Here is a 22321-nt window from a genome sequence, read left to right as displayed (position 1 = left end):
TAAGCCTTACATACCTCGCTCGCCTCCTACGCTAATTCCAACTCAAGTCTCAGGCTCCCCAAGATCTACAATAACGTCATTAATTACCAAACGTTAGCTACAAGTACTTAGAAATTCAATTCTAACTAGTACTTGTCTACAGAAATTTCGGCAGCATCTCCCCTGTAAATACAACAACCCCGAGAATTCAACTCGGCCAAACTTATCAACAACCATACCAACAATCATTTCAACAATACCAACAATCAATTTGGAACATATTCTAACATTAGTAACTCGCACAACATTCAAAACGATTCAACCAAACTCCATTCCACCCGAAACTCTACAAATGCAAGAAAAGCTACAACAATACATTTTCTTCTTTCAAATTCATAAACTACAACAACAATTCATACTTTAGCAACTTCATTCTCACAACTACGTAAAACCATATTAAAATCACATAATTTCCTACAACAACCTACAACCAATTTCCATGCCAACTTGAACCATTAGTCTTTCATTGGCGTCATAAAGTCCACAACAACACAACTAACATATTAAATAAACTTAATTCACCTCTCCTCCACCATTTAACAACCACACGGCCACCATTCAACATACACACCAACACGGCCACACACACAACATACACTATTTCCATGATTTTCATTCAATTCTACTTACTGCAACATATATAAACCTTCCATAACATATAAAAGAATATGAATTCTTACCTTTTTCCTCAACTTTCCACTTGACTAGAATTTTGAACTTGCCACCAAGAGTAGTTTTCTTGCTTTAATAATTATACCACGTTAAAGAGGACCTTTGAATTAGTAGGAATACTAGAAGAAATAAATTTTTGGATCAAGATTAATGGCTTCAAGATTTTTTTTTCTTTCCTTGGCCGAAAGGCCCCTTGTTCTTGGCTCTCAATTTCTTTTTCTTGAAGGTTCTTGAATGATGAATAATGGTGGACCTTTCTCCTTTTTATTTACTTAATTTGGCCCTTACATGGGCCTTGGCCCATTCCCCTTACGGTCGGCCACCTTGGGCCTTTTTTTTTTTTTTTTGTTTTCCAAGCCCAATTATTCATGACTAATTTTTGGTGATTCATGAAACTATTTTCCAAATTTCCACTTTTTCCCTTAGCCTTCCTCGATATTTCCATGAGTCATCTTGCGTATTCCCCTTTTTACCCCTAGCCTTTCTTAATATTTCCACATCAAGATTTTCATAAGCAACTTGTGTGTGCTAAACCAATATTAAAATATAACCTTGTCCTTAACTTCCCGCAATTATCTTGAGTTATTCAAATGTACAAAATGCGGGATATAACAACTTTGTATTCGGGTGGAAGATCAATTTTTTATGTATTATCATTGAGCCGTTCAAGTACTTCAAATAGACCATCTCCTCTAGGAATCAACGTGGTCTTTCTTTTGATGAGAAACCTCTCTTTCCGAAAATGTACCCAAACCCAATCACCTAGTTCTAGCACAACTCTTTTGAGGCCCTTTTTTGCTCGCTTGGCTGTGTCTTGGTTCTTCTTCTCAAGGTGAAGCCTCACCTTCTCATGCAACTTCTTCATGGCCTCGGCTCGTTTGTTGCTATCTAAACTCAAAACAACATCTTGAGACAAAGGGGTTAGATCTAAAGGGGTTAGGGGGTTAAAACCAAAAACCACTTCAAAAGGTGACATGCCAATAGTGCTATGAATGACTCTATCATAAGCAAATTCAACCAAACGCAATTGATTTTCCCAAGATGCTAGTTTCCCTTTAACCGTGTCCCTAGGCATAGAACCCAAGGTCCTATTGAAAACTTAGGTTTGGCCATCGGTTTGTGGGAGACGAGGTAGAGAACAACAATTTAGTACTAAGTCGTCCCCACAATTCTTTCCAAAAGTGGCTAAGGAATTTGGGATCCCTATCGCTCACTATAGTTTTGGGAATACCATGCAACTTTACCACATGTTCAATAAACAAAGAAGCAACATAAGGAGCATCATTAACTTTATGGCAAGCAATGAAATGAGCCATTTTAGAAAATCGATCAACCACAAAGAAGATGCTATCTTTACCTCTTTTGGTTCTAGGCAAATGATACGAATCAAATTGGGGAAAGAACCCAATTGAATCCAAAACACGAAAATTAAGGGGATACTAAGAAAAAGGGATGTGAAGGGAGGGGTAAAGAAAGACCTCTAGATAATGACTCTATGGACAAATTTGGATATGTTAAATCCAATCCCTCCCAATTGGAATCAAACGTAAAAACCTATACTATTTGAAATCAAGGCAAGAGAAGATTCAATTGAATCCACAAATGAACAATCTCTTCATGAAATAAATGGAAACAAAGGTTCAAAACCATTCAATGGAATCCACTATCACAATAGTTAACTAAGCTAAACCCTAACTACAAACTATCTGTTACACCTCAAAAATTTCATATCGTTGTGCGGTGAATAGACTAATGCAAGTTAAGATGTATATGATGTCCCTAAAAGTAAGAAGGGATACTTAATGAATATAATTAATATTCCAAAGACACTTGATTCAAGAGAATAAAGTTCGTTGAAGGAAGTGAAGTATAAGTTGTGTTCGGAAGGGGTTTTGTAACAACCGAGCTAAGGTTGATTTAGGAATGTCTTGAAGAGAAGCTATAAGGCTTCTTAGAGGGTTAATGAAGTATTATACAAGTGCCAAGGATATTCCATAAGCATTAGAGATCAAACAAATTGACGAGAGCAATTTCGAAAAAATGTGAGTTGTACGACCATTTATACGGTTCGTATAACTTTATACGGTCGTATAAAGGTCCGTACAGCGGTCATAGTGAGGGGTCAGTCTTGGTGAGATTATACGGTCACTTATATGGACCTTATAAGTGTCCGTATAATAGTTACAGTATCGGTTGATTGTTCATGCAATTCTACGGCCACTTATACGGACCTTATAAGATTATACGGACCGTATAAATGTCCGTATAAATCATGTTGGGTCAGATTTTCTAATTTATAAATATAATATCCCAAAGTTCTTATTTTCATTTCTCATTTCCTCCACACTTCTTGAGACCTCTAGAACCCTCTACACATCTTATTAACACAAATCCAAGGGAGATCAAAGATCAAATGCCAAAAATTGGTGGAATCAAGTGTAAGGATGCTAGCTAGGGTTATGGGAAGCTAGAAATTCCTTTGGAATCAAAGTTGGGGTTTTCTCCAAGTGAAGTATTTTCATCCAAATCCCATTCCTACATAATCAAAGGTGAGTTTTTCGTTTATTGAATGGTTGAAAGACTTGGATTATGGAAGAAAATAGAGTATGAAGTGCAAATATGGAAAAGGTGAATGGTAACATGACATGGTAACATGACATGAATCATAGTTCTTGTTATGCCATAAGTATAATCTTGTTATGAATGATATTACGGATGTCGAAGAAGCATTATATGTGAATGAATATGATATTGTGTTGTAATTATGGTAGTGGATACCCTTGAAGGGGGAATTGTGAGAATTAGATAATGCTTAACTTGAAGAGGTTTATTGATTATAACATTGTGGGTGCTATTGATGATGTTTGGGAGTTGTATATTATATGGAGGAAGTTGTTGAAACAAAGGAAATGCTGCCCAATTTTCATTAGCTTCTAGTTGCTTTAGTTTAAGCTCATGTCTGTTTCCGGTTATGTGATCTTAGTACAAATTCTCTTGAATTTAGAATCGTGAGCTTAGAGGGAAAGCGTTCGGTCGATAAAGTTGGAGAGACGTAAAGGTGTGTAAGGCTAGCCCCCTTCTTTCAAGGCATGACTTCTGAGTTATGATTTCTTTTCTATAATCCATGATCTTATTACATCCTATGAGTGAAAGTTCATGATTCTCAGGAATTTCTTATGAAGTAAAGATGAGATGTCCATGATAATGATGATATGAGCTTGATAGTCCTATCCTTATGCTTACATTGATGTTGTTCCTTACTGCTGTCTCACCTCATGACACTAGTTCCTTCAAGGCGAGACGTAGCAATGATGACTATTTCATAATGTAATCGGAGGTTACCGACCTTACGTCACTCTGATAGAGTCATAGCTTTCATTTGGGCTCTCATGCATGCTTTATGTTATTTTCATGTATGATCACACCGTGCCTATATGGACGGGCAGTATAACACTGCGCCGCCCTATAGGCGGCCGGGCAGACACACCACTGCAGTGGGCAGCTTACGCCCCAAACGCGGGAGGCCTGGACACGGGCTAATGATGATCACACCGTACCTATATGGTCGGGCAGCTTATATATGTATGTATGATATGATATTATTTTTACTATAAAAGTTAGCATGCATGACTCCGCCTTAAGAGGCAATCAGTTACAGGTTTGCTCTTCCTCTTATGCTCCTTTATTTCCTTATTATGCTGTTGTACATGCCTTACATACTCAGTACATTGCTCGTACTGACGTCCTTTCTTTTATGGACGCTGTGTTCATGCCCACAGGTAGACAGGGAGACGACGCTGACGCTTAGGAGCTTACTCAGCAGATTCGCAGGAGCACTCCACTACTTTGGAGTTGCCATTCTTTGGTATATTCTTTTTTGTACATAGTGGGGCATGGCGGGGTCCTATCCTGTCCTTATGATTTCAGCACTTCAGTTAGAGGCTCGTAGATGCTTATATGTGGGATGTAGATGTTATGGGACTTCTTCCGTGTATGTTCTATACATCATTTTTGTAGCCCCTTAGGCTTACGCATATATACATATTTTGGGAGATATTTGGATATTGTTTCATGATAAGCCTGTGTTGAGGTTGATGTATGTTCAGGTTGAGTATGATAGATAGCATGATAAGTGGTGCTCGGTAGTAAGCTCCGGGTACCCGTCATGGCTCACTAGTTGGGTCGTGACAAAACGGGTATCAGAGCAGTTCCGTCCTAGGGTGTGTCTACGAGTCGTGTCCAGTAGAGTCTTGATTATGGGTGTGAAGCGCGCCACACTTATAAACAAGAAGCTGCGGGGCATTTTGGAATAATGACCGTCTTTTTCCTTTATGATAAATGATTTCCTTTTTCCCTAATTGTGCGTTATGATTTCAGCGATGCCGGTAAAGAGGAAAGCGACAGCCGCCCAGAAGGGCGAGACTGTGGCAGGAAGGCGGGTTGAACAGGAGCTGCCGGTAAATATAGAGGAGGGTGATTCTTATAACGAGGCTCCATCTTGGACTTCTCACACTCCGCTTATTATAGAGGGGCATGAAGGGGCCTCAGCTCCAGCTCCAGTGCCTCTAGTCCTCCACCGGGTGCGTTGGGTCTGCAGATGATAGAGGCTATTCAGCTAGTGACTCAACTAGTTGCTGCTCAAGCTCAACTTCAGAGTGCAGGTCCAGGTGATAGGGCGACAAGTGCTAGAGCCCGTGATTTTATGAGTTTGAATCCTCCAGAATTTTTCGGTGCAAAGCTGGATGAAGACCTGCAGGGTTTCATAGATGAGGTGTTGAGGACTGTGAGACTAATAAATGCTTTTAATACCGAGTTAGTGGAGTTAGCGTCCAATAGGTTGAGGGATGTAGCGGTTCTATGGTATAATAACTGGATATCTTCAAGAAAGAAAGATGCTCCTCCCCGGGTTGGCAGGAGTTTGTGGATGCTTTTATTCACCACTATTTACCGCCCGAGGTCCGTCGGGCCCGAGCTAATAGGTTCTTGAATCTAAAGCAAGGGAATATGAGTGCTCGGAAGTATAGTCTTCGTTTCAATTCATTGGCCCGGTATGCTCCGACCATGGTAGCCGAGATGGGAGACCGGGTGTATATATTTGTGAGTAGCTTAGGGCCACATTTGATCAAAGATTGCTTGACAGCTTCACTCTAGGAAGGAATGTACATTTCCCGTATTCAGGCCCACACCCAAAATTTAGAGGAGCAACAACAACCGCAAAGGGGTGAGCGTGATATAGATAGAGGGGGCAGAGCAAGAGGGCCAGATCTGCCGGTGCTAGTAGTGAGTATAGAGGGGGTCAGCAAAAATAGTACTCCAGATATTTAGGTCAGTCTGCAGCTAGTGCACTTCCTCGATTTGCAGGCAGGAGATTTGATCGCCCCGTTTATTCTGGACCAGGTCAGAGTTCGAGAATTTTGTGTTCCCGGTTTGGAAGTGACCCCAGTCAGAGGAGACCACCGTTACCACAGTGCAGCCAGTGTGGTAGATTTCACTTGTGTCCGTGTCGCCGAGGCTCCGATGCTTGTTATGCATGTGGTCAGATTGGGCACATGATGCGTGATTGTCCCTCTATAAGTGGTAGAGATAGGGCTCAGCCTACAGCATCAGTAGCCAGTTCTTCTTCGTCTGTACGCCCCGTAGGGCATACTCCCCAGATTTCAGCAGGCTGTGGCAGGGGCAGAGGGGGAGTATCCGGCTCAGGTGGCTCCCAGCCCTATATTTATACTTTAGCTGGGCGCCAGGATCTTGAGTCCTCTCCTGATGTGGTTACAGGTATACTATCCATATTCTCTCATGATGTTTATGCATTGATTGATCCGGGTTCTACCTTATCGTATATCACTCCTTATATTACTGGTCGTATTGGGGTGAAATCCGAGCCAATTAAACCTTTTGAGGTGTCTACTCCTGTTGGCGACCCGGTAATAGCTAGACAAGTGTATAGAAATTGTGTCATTGTGGTTTGTGATCGTCAGACTAAAGCAGATTTTATTGAGCTGGAAATGTTAGATTTTGATGTGATCATGGGCATGGATTGGTTGGCCTCTTGCTCTGCTAATGTGGATTGCAGAACAAAGATGGTCCGATTCCAATTCTCGAGAGAACCAATGCTTGAATGGAAGGGTAACATAGCATCCCCAAGAGGTAAGTTTATTTCCTATCTCTAAGTAAGGAAGATGATTGCAAAAGGCTATATTTATCATTTGGTCCGGGTTCATGACACCGAAGCAAAGCCGCAAACTCTTCAATCCGTCCCGGTAGTAAATGAGTGAAGGATGGTATTTCCAAATGAACTTCCAGGCCTTCCACCGGAATGAGAAATTGATTTTTTTATCGTTGTGTTGCCAGACACCGAACCTATATCCATTCCTCCTTATAGAATGGCTCCAGCAGAACTGAAAGATTTGCTCGAGAAAGGGTTCATTAGACCCAGTTCATCGCCATGGGGAGCACCTTTCTTATTTGTAAGAAGTAAAGATGGTTTTTTACGAATGTGCACTGACTATAGGCAGTTGAACAACGTGACGATAAAGAATAAATATCTGCTTCAATGAATCGACGATTTGTTTGATCAGTTGTAGGGTGCTAAGTGGTTTTCCAAGATTGATCTGAGATCGGGATATCATCAAGTGAGAGTTAGAGAAGATGATATTCCGAAAACGGCTTTCAGAACTAGATATGGCCATTATGAATTTCGGGTGATGTCATTTGGGTTGACAAATGCTCCGGCAGTGTTTATGAATTTGATGTCATTACTGTCCAAGCACTCATATGCTTGCATTTAATTATCACTGACTTTCCTGGGCCCATGTACAATCTGTAACTGCGCTATACTATCTCCCGAACAATCGTCATAAAAGACAGTACCTGGAACTCACGGCCAACGCATACATATAAACATAAACACTGAGAATAACAGCGTGAGCCGATTTGGCCGCCACACATATATACTGTACAACAAAATACACGCCGACGAGGCTGCATAATATCATGACTACATAGCACTGTCTACAGACCTCTATGGAATACAAAGTGTGGAAAGTACAGGACAAGGCCCTGCCGTACCTATATATGTACGTAACAAGATGGCATACCAAACGGACTGAAGCTCCAAACAAATGGAGCGTACTGATTGTCACTGAGGGAAGGTCCTACTACTGTGAATCGTCGAACTGGCTACCTGAACCTGCGGGCATGAACTTGGGCAACATCCACAAGAAGGGACGTTAGTACGAATAATGTACCGAGTATGTAAGGCATGAACGATAGTATAATAACATACGAGGGATACATAGCATGAATAATAACATAAAGGAAATATAGAGCATATCGTATGATAAAAGAGTAACATGTACGCATGAGTGCCTCTTAGGGCGGATGCCATGCATGCTTAGTGCTGCGGAACGTGCAGCCCGATCCACATATATACATATATTCATAGTAATGCTTTCTTTGAAAAACATTTCTTGTTCATGTATACATAAAATAGAACATATCATGTTGCCGAGGCGTCGACTCCGATCCATTTAGCCACATATGTCCCGCGTCCGGAATGATATCATGTCATATAATACAAACTGATCAGGTGGATACGCGTCTATAGCGCTCTGGCCCTCTTTCCCATATTCATATACATGTATAATATAAGCAGCATGCAGGAGAGCCCAAGGAAAGTTATGCCTCTATCGGAGTGACGTAAGATCGGTAACCTCCGATTATATTATGGAGTAATCATGGTCGCTTTGTCTCACCTTGAAGGAACAATTATTATAAGGTGAGACCATAAATGAAGAATAACATCAAGAGAAAATATAGAATAGGATCATAAATCTCATAAGGCATCAATTCATATACTTTGGAATCTTTAAAAATAGTTATCATCCATGAATAAAATTTAGAAATCAAGAAATAGCTCAACATTCTTATATCATCATTGAAATCGTAACTTGGAATCTTTAAACATGAAATCGTTCTCATCATAGTCATCATAGAAAAATATTCTCATCTTTGGCATCATTGTCATGATGATAGAAATATGTCCATCATTGTTGTCATAAGAGCTTAGAAAATCAGAAACCTCTAGTTTGGAAAAATGCGGGCATTTTGGAAAACATTTATGGGTTATCGGGAAAGGAATCATGACTTGGGATCATAAACATCTAACCTTGAAAGCAAGGAGGCTATGAAAACATTTATGGAATAATAATCATAGGAGTCATGCCTTTGAAAGAAAGGGACGAGTCTTAACATACCTGTTCGACCTCCAATTATCTACACTTATTCGTCCGAGCTCGCAAGTCTACATTTACGAGGATTCGCACAATCGTTAGAATCATCGTAGTATATTTGTGCTAAGCTTTCAAGTCAAACTATTTTATATCCTGCTGAAAATCGAGCAGCATCTCCCTTGTTTGTATGCCTAGCCCGAAATCACAATCCAACAACTAATAACAATAACAAAAATACCAACATCAATAACATCATTTCCAACACCAATATGTACCATAAAACATTCCACACGATGTTTTCCCAATTTCCACAACCAACCAACTCGCTATACAATTATTTAACGACTTTATCTCTGTAAATAAACGTAAATTAACATTAATAATAGGGGATTCATACGTTAATCTTGTTAATACAGAGATATCTTCAATATCTACCTTGAATCCATCGCAAAACCATACTAGAATCACATCCATGCGTTTATCCGAGCTTCGATTAATACTCCTCGCTTGAAAATTTCTCACTTTGTGATCCCCCCTCTCTCTCTCTCTTCAATTTTCTGGAAATTTCTGGGAAAATCTGGTGAAAAAAAAGGGTGTTCTTACCCTTTTTATAAGGGTCAAATTCGGGTCAGGTCACTGTAGCATTTTACCGTAGCTGTACTGTAGCACATGTTTCTGCTCTGTCAGCTGAACTTGTAACGTCCATAATTCTCTACTCCGATGTCCTATCGACGAGAAGTTTGTTGCGTTGGAAACTAGACTCGATGAACTTCATTTTAGGGCTTTGTGTCACCTTTATACACTTCATATGCTCAGAGATATTCGTCCCCCAAGTTGGATACAAATTTTCACACAAAACATTACCCATCCTTTCTCCAAAGTCATACTACATTTCTTCCACTCATTTCCTTATAAAACCTTCCGGTATACCTTATATACATTCTTCGATCATTAAATATACTTGATAATGCTTGCTCCTTATACTCCAAAGTGGTTTTACTTATACCTAACTCAACGTACTTATGTTTCAAATTTGATAAGTGCTCTTTGAAGATACGGGGTGTAACATCCTTCCCCCCTTAGAAACATTCGTCCTCGAATGTTGATGTATCGCCAACCCACGACACCATCTTTGATTCGTTAGAACAAATATTTTTCCTTTAGGGTCCGATTACCATTTGCTTAAACTATAACTTGGGTCAGTCTCTTCTTATTCTTTCTTAACTCTTTTATTGCCTTCAGTCATCTCCTTTCACTTCTTTGTCCTCATGTACATGATCGAAAATTAACTAGCATCCCGCTCTTGTCCTTTCTCCATTATGGTAGTCTTGACTTGCCGTGCCATAACTATTCATCGTCGTGTAAGTACACTTTTTTTTTCTCGCTCCTTGTTTCCTTGTTAGTGGGTAGGTACCTTTCTCTCTTTACGGCGCCCTCTTTGCGTTTACTCCTTCGGTGCCATCTCGGGCTATCCTTTTTTTACCCATTGATCTTAGATATACACTTTACCGATTTTTGTAGTCCATTAGTCAGGCTTTCTAATCCTTACCTCCTTGTCGCCATCTCTTTTACCCTTACATTCCAAATATTTACCCAGCATAACTGTGTCGCTAGTGAACCTAATGGTTATGTTCCTTTCTAAGGCCAGTTATATCATTATCCGAAATGTGTATATACGTAAAGTTTCTTCGCCATTTATTGTCCTTCGCAGTCCAGTTACACTTATGGCAGACTTATAATCCGAGTTCAACTAATTTCATAGTTCGCAACATCTTTGAGCTCCTATTACAACTTTTTCTTTACTTCCTTCCCTCACATCTATCAATACAATCCCAGAAGCATAGGACTATGGAAATTCTTTTATTATGACTCTCTTGCAGTATACTTATCTTCGATTTCATTGTATCGGTGATCGTTTCGTCAGTCGTTATTCCTTGTTGGCTTTTCGGTGTGGCCTTCTTACAATTGTAGTTTGGCATAGGTTTCACGTTGACGGTTCATATAATTACATAGCATATGCTCTCATGTTCAGTATAATTAGTGGTCCATGAACTATTTTCTAATATCTGGTGAACTCTTTTATTTCCATTCATAGGAGCAGCGTTCTTTCTTTCCTTCAAAATTTTCCAAACTACCAATCGTTGTTCCTTTTATAACAATTGTCATTGTTATCCCAAGTGTTCCTTGGGTTCATCATCCTCTCTAACACCCTTTGTGAATTTATCTTGGAGACCTTTCTTTCTCTTTTCATTACCCTTTAGGGCATGTCACTACATACTTAGGTACGGCATAATTTTTGCCCGATACGAGGGATTCAAATCATGGTCTAAAAATATCGTAGTTCATCTTGGCGTAAAGTGCTCTCTTGAGTTATCTTCCATACTTTCTCCCTATGTCTGCCTCATGGTACACTTATTGTCAATTTATTTCTATTTCTTTCCATTACCTTCCCGATATGCCAATACGCCTCGAACTCTGGTCCTGAGCTAATAAATATTCTTTTCTGGGGCTTGAAACGTCATAGCTCCTTTCAAGTCTAGTATGTTCTTCCCCCCTTATTAAGGAGGTCCTTATACGCCTATAGCCTTTGAGTAACCGTCGTCTTCGATAATTATCTGCCGCTCTTCACGATCTTCTTAGGGCCGGGGCTCCGTCATCGTATGGTCTGACTTGTCTATCTTCTTGCTAGTTACAGTCTTGTATCCAATCGGAATACTTATAAGGGTTAGATCCAATTCTGATGCCTTCTTTTCCATTTTTTCACACCTCTGTCTTTTTATGACTAACGGTTTTCCGGACCTGCAAGTTAATGAGGACATCAAGATTCACCACGTCTTTTATGAAGTCTTCGATTATACCTTACTCCTTGTTTTTCTATTCCCGACTTTGCTTATAACATACAAAGAATTCTTCTTATTTTGAGTTCTTCTTCCATTTATGTCTATATCATCATTTGTTTTTCAACATTTCCATACCCTTCCATCCACTACTACTCCTTTCGCCCGCTTACCTCACTTACTCATAATCCTTCTTAACTACGCGTTTGTGTTGCAGCTGTGCATCCAAGTTTTTCGAGTGTTCTGCTACTTTTGCTCTTAGCACAGAATTCTTACTGGCCAAGCACTCCTATGCTTGCATTTACTTCTCACTGACTATCCTGGGCCCATGTACAATCTGTAACTGTGCTATACTATCTCCCGAACAATCATCATAAAAGACACAGTACCTGGAACTCACGGCCAACGCATACATAGAAACATAAACACTGAGAATAATAGCGTGAGCCGATTTGGCCGCCACACATATATACTGTACAACAAAATACATGCCGACGAGGCTGCATAATATCACAGCTACATATTACTGTCTACAGACCTCTATGGAATACAAACTGTGGAAAGGACAGGACAAGGCTCTGTCGTACCCATATATGTACGAAACAAGATGGCATACCAAACGGACTGAAGCTCCGGACCAATGGAGCGTACCGATTGCCGCTGAGGGAATGTCCTACTGTTGTGAATCGTCCGACTGGCTACCTGATCCTGCGGGCATGAACACAGCATCCACAAGAAGGGACGTCAGTATGAATAATGTACCGAGTATGTAAGGCATGAACGATAGTATAGTAACATACGAGGGATACATAGCATGAATAATATCATAAAGGAAATATAGAGCATATCGTATGATAAAAGAGTAACCTGTACATATGAGTGCCTCTTAGGGCGGATGCCATGCATGCTTAGTGCTGCGGAACGTGCAGTCCGATCCACATATATACATATATTCATAGTAATGATTTCTTAGAAAAACATTTCTTGTTCATGTATACATAAAATAGAACATATCATGTTGCCGAGGGGTTGGCTCCGATCCATTTAGCCACATATGTCCCGTGTCCGGGATGATATCATGTCATATAATACTAACTGATCAGGTGGATACGCGTCTATAGCGCTTTGGCCCTCTTTCCCATATTCATATACATGTATCATGTTCATGTATCATATACATATATCATATAAGCAGCATGCTCGCCCTACCGAAGTACCAAAGGCTTTCGAGGCTTACACCTCCCTATTACAGGACCTAAAAAAAGGCTTTCAGGCCCAAGGAAAGTTATGCCTCTATCGGAGTGACGTAAGGTGGGTAACCTCCGATTATATTATGGAGTAATCATGGTCGCTTTGTGTCACCTTGAAGGAACAATTATTATAAGGTGAGACCATCAATGAAGAATAACATCAAGAGAAAATATAGAATATGATAATAAATCTCATAAGGCATCAATTCATATACTTTGGAATCTTTAAAAATAGTCATCATCCATGAATAAAATTGAGAAATCAAGAAATAGCTCAACATTCTTATATCGTCATTGAAATCGTAACTTGGAACCTTTAAACATGAAATCGTTCTAATCATAGTCATCATAGAAAAATATTCTTATCTTTGGCAGCATTGTCATCATGATAGAAATATGTCCATCATTGTTGTCATAAGAGCTTAGAAAATCAGAAACCTCGAGTTTGGAAAAATGCGGGCATTTTGGAAAACATTTACGGGTTATCGGGAAAGGAATCATGACTTGGGATCATAAACATCTAACCTTGAAAGCAAGGAGGCTATGAAAACATTTACGGAATTATAATCATAGGAATCATGCCTTTGAAAGAAAGGGACGAGCCTTATCATACCTGTTCGGCCTCCAATTATCTACACTTATTCGTCCGAGTTCGCAAGTCTACATTTACGAGGATTCACACAATCGTTAGACTCATCGTAGTATATTTGTGCTAAGCTTTCAAGTCAAACTATTTTATATCCTGCTGAAAATCGGGCAACATCTCCCCTATTTGTATGCCTAGCCCGAAATCACAATCCAACAACCAATAACAACAACAAAAGTACCAACATCAATAACATCATTTTCCAACACCAATATGTACCATAAAACATTCCACACGATGTTTTCCCAATTTCCACAACCAACCAACTCGCTATACAATTATTTAACGACTTTATCTCCGTAAATAAACAAAAATTAACATTAATAATAGGGGATTCATACCTTATTCTTGTTAAGACAGAGATATCTTGAATATCTACCTTGAATCCATCGCAATACTAGAATCACATCCATGCGTTTATCCGCGCTTCGATTAATACTCCTTGCTTGAAAATTGCTAACTTTGTGATCCCCCCTTTCTCTCTCTCTTCAATTTTTTGGGCAAAAAAAGGGGGGGGGGGGGGGGGGGTTCTCACCCTTTTTATAACGGTCAAATTCGGGTCGGGTCACGGTAGCATTTTACTGTAGCAGTACTGTAGCAAGTCAGTACTGTAGCAGTACTTAGCACGCGTTTCTTCTCTGTCAGCTAAACTTGTAACGTCCATAATTCTCTACTCCGATATTCTATCGACGAGCAGTTTATTGCGTTGGAAACTAGACTCGACGAACTTCATTGTAGGCTTTTGTTTCACCTTAAAACCCTTCATATGCTCCGAGATATTTGTCCCCCAAGTTGGACCAAAATTTTCACACAAAACATTACCCATCCTTTCTCCAAAGTCATACTACATTTCTTCCACTCATTTCCTTATTAAACCTTCCGGTATACCTTATATACATCCTTTACTGATTAAATATACTTAATAATGCTTGCTCCTTATATTCCAAAGTGGTTTTACTTAACCCTAACTCAACGTACTTATGTTTCAAATTTGATAAGTGCTCTTTGAAGATACGGGGTGTAACAGATCATCTACGTACTGTCCTTGGAATTCTTCGAACCTGTGAGCTATATGCTAAATTTTCAAAATGTGAGTTCCGGTTGAATTTTGTGACGTTTCTGGGTCATATCATCTCAGCTGATGGTATTCGCGTAAATACTCAGAAAATTGAAGCCGTGAAGACTTGGCCAAGGCCTACAATACCTACAGAAGTCCATAGCTTTTTGGGGTTAGCGGGATAATATAGAAGATTTGTGGAAGGTTTTTCTTCTATTTCTGCACCGTTGACGAGACTATCTCAAAAATAAATAAAATTTCAGTGGACCGATGCTTGTGAGCATAGCTTCCAGGAATTGAAAAATAGACTGACTTCAGCCCCAGTCCCGACGCTTCCTGAAGGGTCAGAAGGTTATGTTGTTTATTGTGATGCCTCCGGTGTTGGGTTGGGTTGTGTGTTGATGTAGCACGGTAGGGTCATAGCCTATGCTTCCAGGCAGTTAAGGAAACATGAGAAGAATTACCCGACCCATGATCTTGAATTAGCTGCGGTTATTCATGCACTTAAGATGTGGAGACACTATTTGTATGGTGTACATGTTGATATTTATACAGATCATAAGAGTCTACAGTATATTTTCAAGCAGAAGCAGTTGAGCCACTATATAGATACACTTCCTTAGAGAGAAAAGTCACCATTTGAGGTTTCTACCGATGGAGTTCCCAGGTATCGAGGCAGGCTATGTGTTCCAGATGTTGCAAGACTACATCGTGAAATTCTGAAAGAAGCTTATTACTCTTGCTATTATATTCATCCAGGAGCAAAAAATATGTATCATGATCTTAAGTCAATCTATTGGTGGGATGGAATGAAGAAGGATATAGCGGAGTTGTAGCTCAATGCCCGAATTGCCAACAAGTGAAAATTGAGCATCAAAAGCTAGGAGGATTGTTGCAAGCCATGGAAATTCCAACCTGGAAATGGGAGGTGATCAATTTGGATTTTATTGTAGGTTTACCTTGTTCTCGGCCTAAGTATGATTCCATATAGGTAATCGTGGACATATTTATAAAATCAGCCCATTTTCTTCCGGTCAAAACTATATACTCAACAGAGGATTATGCAAGACTATATCTTAAAGAAATAGTGCGACTTCATGGTATCCCTGTATCTATTATCACTAACAGAGGAGCGCAATTCACAGTCAAATTCTGGAAATCCTTTCAAGAAGGTTTGGGAATGCAAGTGAGACTCAGCGCAGCATTTCATCCACAGACCGATGGACAAGCTCAATACACTATTCAAACCTTGGAAGACATGTTGCGGGCATGTGTATTATATTTCGGAGGCAATTGGGACCCCGACCTTATAAGGCCGGTCAAGATATGTAAATAAGTACGTATATGACTACATAATGCGCGCACACCTTTGCAGATGGTACGGATAACCCAGACGCCTTGGTAGGGCTAGGTAGATGTAACCCTGACGCCTTGGTAGGGCCAGGTAGATGTAACCCTGAAGCCTTGGTAGGGCCAGGTATGAGTAACCTTGAGCCTTGGTTGGCCAAGTACGTATGAAACACCGATCTTGCATGCTCGGGTATATATGCTATATAAATGCTATGTATATGATATGGTTACGAGTATGAATACGAATATGATACGATATGAATGTGAATAAAGGTATGTATACGAATACGAGTATAAATACGGAATGGAAAGATCCTATGCACGGCAAGTAAGTGCCTATGATGATGATATTACTATCTCCCATCTTGTGCTATTTCTCATGTTGCTTATTATTCTTCTATATTGATATTGATCATGCTTTACATACTCAGTACATTCTTCGTACTGACGTCCTTTTGTTTGTGGACGCTGCGTCATGCCCGCAGATGCACAGGGAGACAGGCTCGATCCATAGCGGTATTCTCAGAGACTACCTAGCAGAGCTCCATTTCATTCGGAGCCATAGCTTTTGGGTACTTATTCTTTTGTGTATATAATTACGGGCATAGCGGGGTCCTGTCCCGCTTATGTGATATGTTATACTCTTCTTAGAGGCTCGTAGACATGTGAATATGGTTAGATGTCGGTCTATATTTTGTATATTATTTTCATAGCCTTGATGGCTCATGTACATTGACGTGGTATAGATGCCAACCATGATTTCACACCCTAATCATACTAGGGTGTGATGGGCACCCGACCCCATATTCGGAGTCGGGCGAACCTTCAGACTCTTATTTCATACATACTCTTTTCAGACTTTCAAATCAAATAAACATGAAACTCATAGTAAGGCTTTTAAAAACTTTCTTTCTATCATTCCCAAATCAAACAAAACCTATAATCATATAGAATCTGTAACATATCACAAAGTGTCACATCGGCTGATGAAGCCGCTTACAAAACTGATGTTCTGTACCCACAACTCTGTCTGCAAAGTCTCTAACACAAATCAGAAATCACAACTTATATACGCTCTGACTCAGCAACACTCCGGAAGGAAGTGGAGTTCGCCAATCTCGCTGAAACACCTCCTAGCAAAGTCTTCTACAGCATCTGGGTGTACCTGCGTGGCATGAAACGCAGCCCCAGAAGAAAGGGGGTCAGTACGAAATATGTACTGAGCATGTAAGGCATAGAGTAATATGAACAGAATCACAAGCAGAATAAATAGTTCAAAAGATTAGAACCGAAAGTAAATACGATATGCAAAGTAATAAAAACACTTATTGTAAACACAAACCATGCATGCCAAGAACGGTATCCGGTCCCTTGCGGGACCCGGGGAAACGTGGCGCCACCCTGCCTTTGGCGCCACACACATCATACTCCAGAAGATTTGCTCCGTAATCTCCGTCACACATCATAATATCACATCATAATATCACATCAAATATGGTTCGGCGAACCATAAACACATCATAACATCGTAACACATCTAACTCCGGAATACATATATGGCACCCGGCCCTCAAGCGGGGGACCCGACCAACCATTCGCACGAGGCATACCGGCCCGGGACTCGGTGAAAGAGGTCATGACACATGCACGAGCAGAGTAGTGAGAGACTATATGCATATAAATCAAGACTCGATAAATAAGTATACTTACCGACACATGAAGGCTCAGAAACAAGTTTCAGGTCAATCCGACTTAGTATAAGAAAGTTATGAGCGTTTGAAGTACAGAACCTTCTACGAACGTTTCAGAAGCTATTTTTGGAAAATCAGAGCAACAATCATATCAAGTACCTTTCGGATATCGTTATGGATCAAATCAAATAAAGATTTTGGAACCATATATAAGTATCAAAATGTATCAAAGACTCGAGGGAGTAATCAAACTTGCTTTCATTTGAAATTCAAAACTTTAGTCATATCAATTTGTCTTTCGAATGCCATTCGGAACATATCAAATAGATTTTCGGATATCATAGATACACGTCCAAACCATATGAACTAGCTTATGGAAGTAAAGAATATTGGCCATCCTAGTGGCTCTAAGAATAGGAATTCCTTTGAGATCACACATATACGTCATTTGCTTGTTTCATAAGGATCATGCCAAAAGAAAGAAAGGGTAAGCCTTACATACCTGCTCCACGTCCTATTAGCTACGCTTATTTGTCCCAACTTGCTTGTCTACATTCAAGAGAATTGACATAATCATTAGATTCATCGACATATACTTGTCTTAGTATTTCAAATGAATTCACTTATATTCTACCGAAATTTCGGCAGCATTTCCCCTGTAAATACACCATCCCCGAGAATCTAACTAGGCCAATTTTAACAACAACAATACCAACAATCATATCTCTAACTTCAACAATTATTTCAAAGTAAATTCTAACATTAACAATTCTTTCTACACAATCCGACGGCATTCCATTTATATTCAATTCAATCACATGTAATTAAGCCAATACCAATGGTCTCGCATTCAAGTACTAATCCGAAATCTTTCTAACATGATTCAAGAATACTCCAAACAATTCTCATAACATTCTACTTCAACCGAGACCTTCCAAATTCAACAAAAACAATAACAACACATTTTCTTCTTTCAATTCAAACACAACACCCAACTCACAATCTTCCAAACACATGTTTCACTTCTAAATTCATGAATTATATTTTCAACCTACACATTAACAACTCTATTGTTATAATTATAAGGAACCATACTAATGTCACATTAACTTATTCCATAATCCACAATGATTCCAACTTCATTTCAAACAATCAAACTTTCATTTTTATTATGGAATTCACAACATCAACAATCAAACTATTAAATAAAATCATTTCATCATGTCTACACCATGCAATCCCATTCGGCCACCACCACTATATATCTATTTCATGAATTTCGTCCGTTTCTTCATGCTACAATACTTACAAATCATCCATAACACATGTAAAAGAAGATTGAATACATACCTTCTTCACTTAACTCTTCTTGCTCGGCTAGGTTCCCATCTTGCATAACAAGTGCTCTACTTACTCCAACAATTACTCCATGTTAATTAGGGCCTTCCAATTGGTGGGATTGCTAGAATAAAATATTTTTTTTGACCAATTTTTCCTAGGCCCTTGCTCGGCTTCACCTTGGCCGGATGGCCTTGTGTGTTTCTCTCCTTCTCCAAGCTTCTTCATCTTTCTAAAAGATGAAGATCAATGTGTCTTATTTATCCTTTTTTCTCCCACCATTTAACCATATTTATACTTTAGTCCCTCAAGTAAGAATATGGACACATGGCCCTATTCTTTCTCTCAAAGGTTCTAGAATTTTTGTGGAGAAATATGACCAATATATCTTATATATATACACATAATTCATCTAGGTGGGCCAAGGACCACCTTAAGTTGGACGGCCACCATGGTTCATTTAAGAAATTTCTTGAATACTTTGTGAAATTCCCATTTTTTCCCTTAGCCTTCCACAATATTACCTTGAGCCACTTTGCGAATTTCCCTTTTTGCCCTTAGCCTTCCTAAATATTTCCATACTAATAATGTTCATACATAATATTCATAAACAACTTGTACATTAAAATAATTTTTTTTTGAACATGGCCTTGCCCTTAACTTACCACGACTATCTCGAAATATCCAAACGTATAAAATACGGGCTATAACAAAAGCGTTGTCGTCCAATGGGACTAGCATGAATGATGAGTAGAAATGTATGTTTAATTATGTGGCTCACCTAGATGTAAGTATAAGTGTAAGCCAAGGGGTGCCCGGATGGGCTAGCACCGGGTGCTCGTCACGGCCCTCTAGACGGGTCGTGAAAGGCTAATATTCTTGATTTCCCGAAGCTATTTCATTATGTCCTGATACGTTTCTATGATTCCTGAAGTCCTATTTTTATATAATCCATAGTGACATTCGAGGGTGCTTCCAGGTTATTCAAAGAGTTTCAGAAATAATCTTATGAGTCTCACTTGCATTCATTTGCTTCTATATATATGTATACACTATTTTACTTCACCGAGCCACGCTATAGTTGGCCGGGTACGGCACATAAATGTTCAACCACTAATCAGTTAGCTATTCATACCGAGTCCTGACACAGGCTGGGTACGGTATATATTTACATTTCACCGAGTCCCTTACTAAAGGGACAAGTACGGTATATATTTGCATTTCACCGAGTCCCTTATTAAAGGGCCGGGTACGGTATATCATTTCACCGAGTCCCTTACTAAAGGGTCGGGTACGGTATATATTTACATTTCTAGTCATTGCCTTCGGGGCTATCCATATTACATGTTCTTTCTCGTACTTCTATTATGATTTATAATTCATTCCTTATGGTTACTGCTGCCTTACATACTCGGTACATTGTTCGTACTGAAGTCCCTTTGCCTAGGGACGCTATGTTTCATGCCACACAGTCCCATATTGCTTTGTAGGAAAGTTATACAGGAAACTAACTATAGGGTATTCCTAGGCTATCAGCTGGATTGGTAAACTCCATTTCATTCTGAGTATGGGCGAGTCAGAGTATTTCTTTATGATTTGAGTCAGATGCATTATGGGTCTGTTGGGGCCCTGTCCCAACATATGTTTTGATATCATGTTCTACGTTAGAGACTTTTGAAGACAGAGTCATGTATACAGTATGTCAGTCCTGTAAGCGGCTATGTAAGTCGATGTATCATTATGCAATACTTTACAGATTTCATATGATTACAGATTTTACTTGTTTCAGAAAAACAAAAAGAATATTTTTGAAAAGTTTTCATTATGCATTTCATTTCATGATTTAAGAGTCCAGTGAGATTATGAGTATAACGAGAACCAGCAGGTTCGCTCGGCTCTAAGTAAGGGTCGGATGCCCATGCCCTATCAGGATTGGGGTGTGACAAAGTGGTATTAGAGCAGTTCGTCCTAGGGGTTGTCTGCAAAGTCGTGTCTAGTAGAGTTTTGTTTATGGTGTGTTGCGCGCCACATTAAAAAATAGGAGGCTACATGGCATTTAGGATGGTTACTTTTGTTTCATATCTAAGATCGTGCAATAGAGCCAAGCCATAGGAAATGAGATTCCTTATACTAACCCTTGATTTCAGCAGAAGAACAATATCGATAGAAGAAAGTGAGTGATGATATTGGAAGTTACAGAGGTAAGTCACTTCGTTGAGGCTACGTTATCAGAATATGCATTTATATGATAATGGATTGGTTGTCATAGAGGCACGTCAGTGTTAGTACGACAGAGGAATCGATTAAATGTATCTCTTGATGATAAGTTTAGTTATAAGTGTTATATCCCCCATTTTTGTACAGTCGGATAATTCAAGAAAATCGCGGGAAGACTGAAGGCCATATTTTTATTTTGTTAAGCATATGAGTTGCTTATGAAAAATTTAGAAGCGAAAATATTAAGAAAGGATAGGGGCAAAAAGGTAAAATGGCAATATGACTCGTGGAGATGTGGAGGAAGACGAAGGGTAAATTTGGAATTTGGAAAATAATTTTTCATGAATTGCAAGACACAAAAAAAAAAAAAAAAAAAAGTGGGCTAGGGTTTGGGCCATGTTTGGCCGTCCACTTGGTGTGGGCTTAAGCCCACATCAAGGTCTAAGGAGTCAACATAAAAAGGATGACTAAGTCATCTTTTCCATTGAGTTCTCTAGAATTTTCAAGAAATTGAAGAACAAGAAAGAAGGAGAAACTTCTCCAAGGCCATTCGGCCCCCTTAAACTTGCAACAACTTTGAGCAATTTTTCACCAAAAATCATTCTCTTCTAGCCAAACAATTCCTTAAAGGGCCCTTAGCAAGGTGGAGTATTCATTGGAGCAAGAAAAACATATATTTACAAGTTGGAAATTCAAGCAAGTTGGAGAATCAAAAAAGGAGGTAAGAATTCATTCTCTTTACATGTTATGGATATTTTTGCATGTTGTTGTATACAAAAATGAGTGAAATTCATAAGGAATATGGAAGTGGGGGTGGTGGCCGTGTATGTGCATATGTGTGTGTAGAAATTATGTGCTAATTATTTTATTTAGTGTTTGGTTGTTATTGTGGTGAATGTTATGTTGATAATGGAAGTTGAATGATTTTGGAGAGGTTGTAGTTGTATATCACATATATAGCCGTGTATATTTGGTGAATCATGAAGGAATGGTGAG

This window comes from Lycium barbarum, chromosome 10 (assembly GCF_019175385.1).
Source record: "Lycium barbarum isolate Lr01 chromosome 10, ASM1917538v2, whole genome shotgun sequence".
NCBI classification, from domain to species: Eukaryota; Viridiplantae; Streptophyta; class Magnoliopsida; order Solanales; family Solanaceae; genus Lycium; species Lycium barbarum.
The sequence above is the reverse complement of the archived record's forward strand: the minus strand, read 5'-3'. Positions refer to the sequence as shown.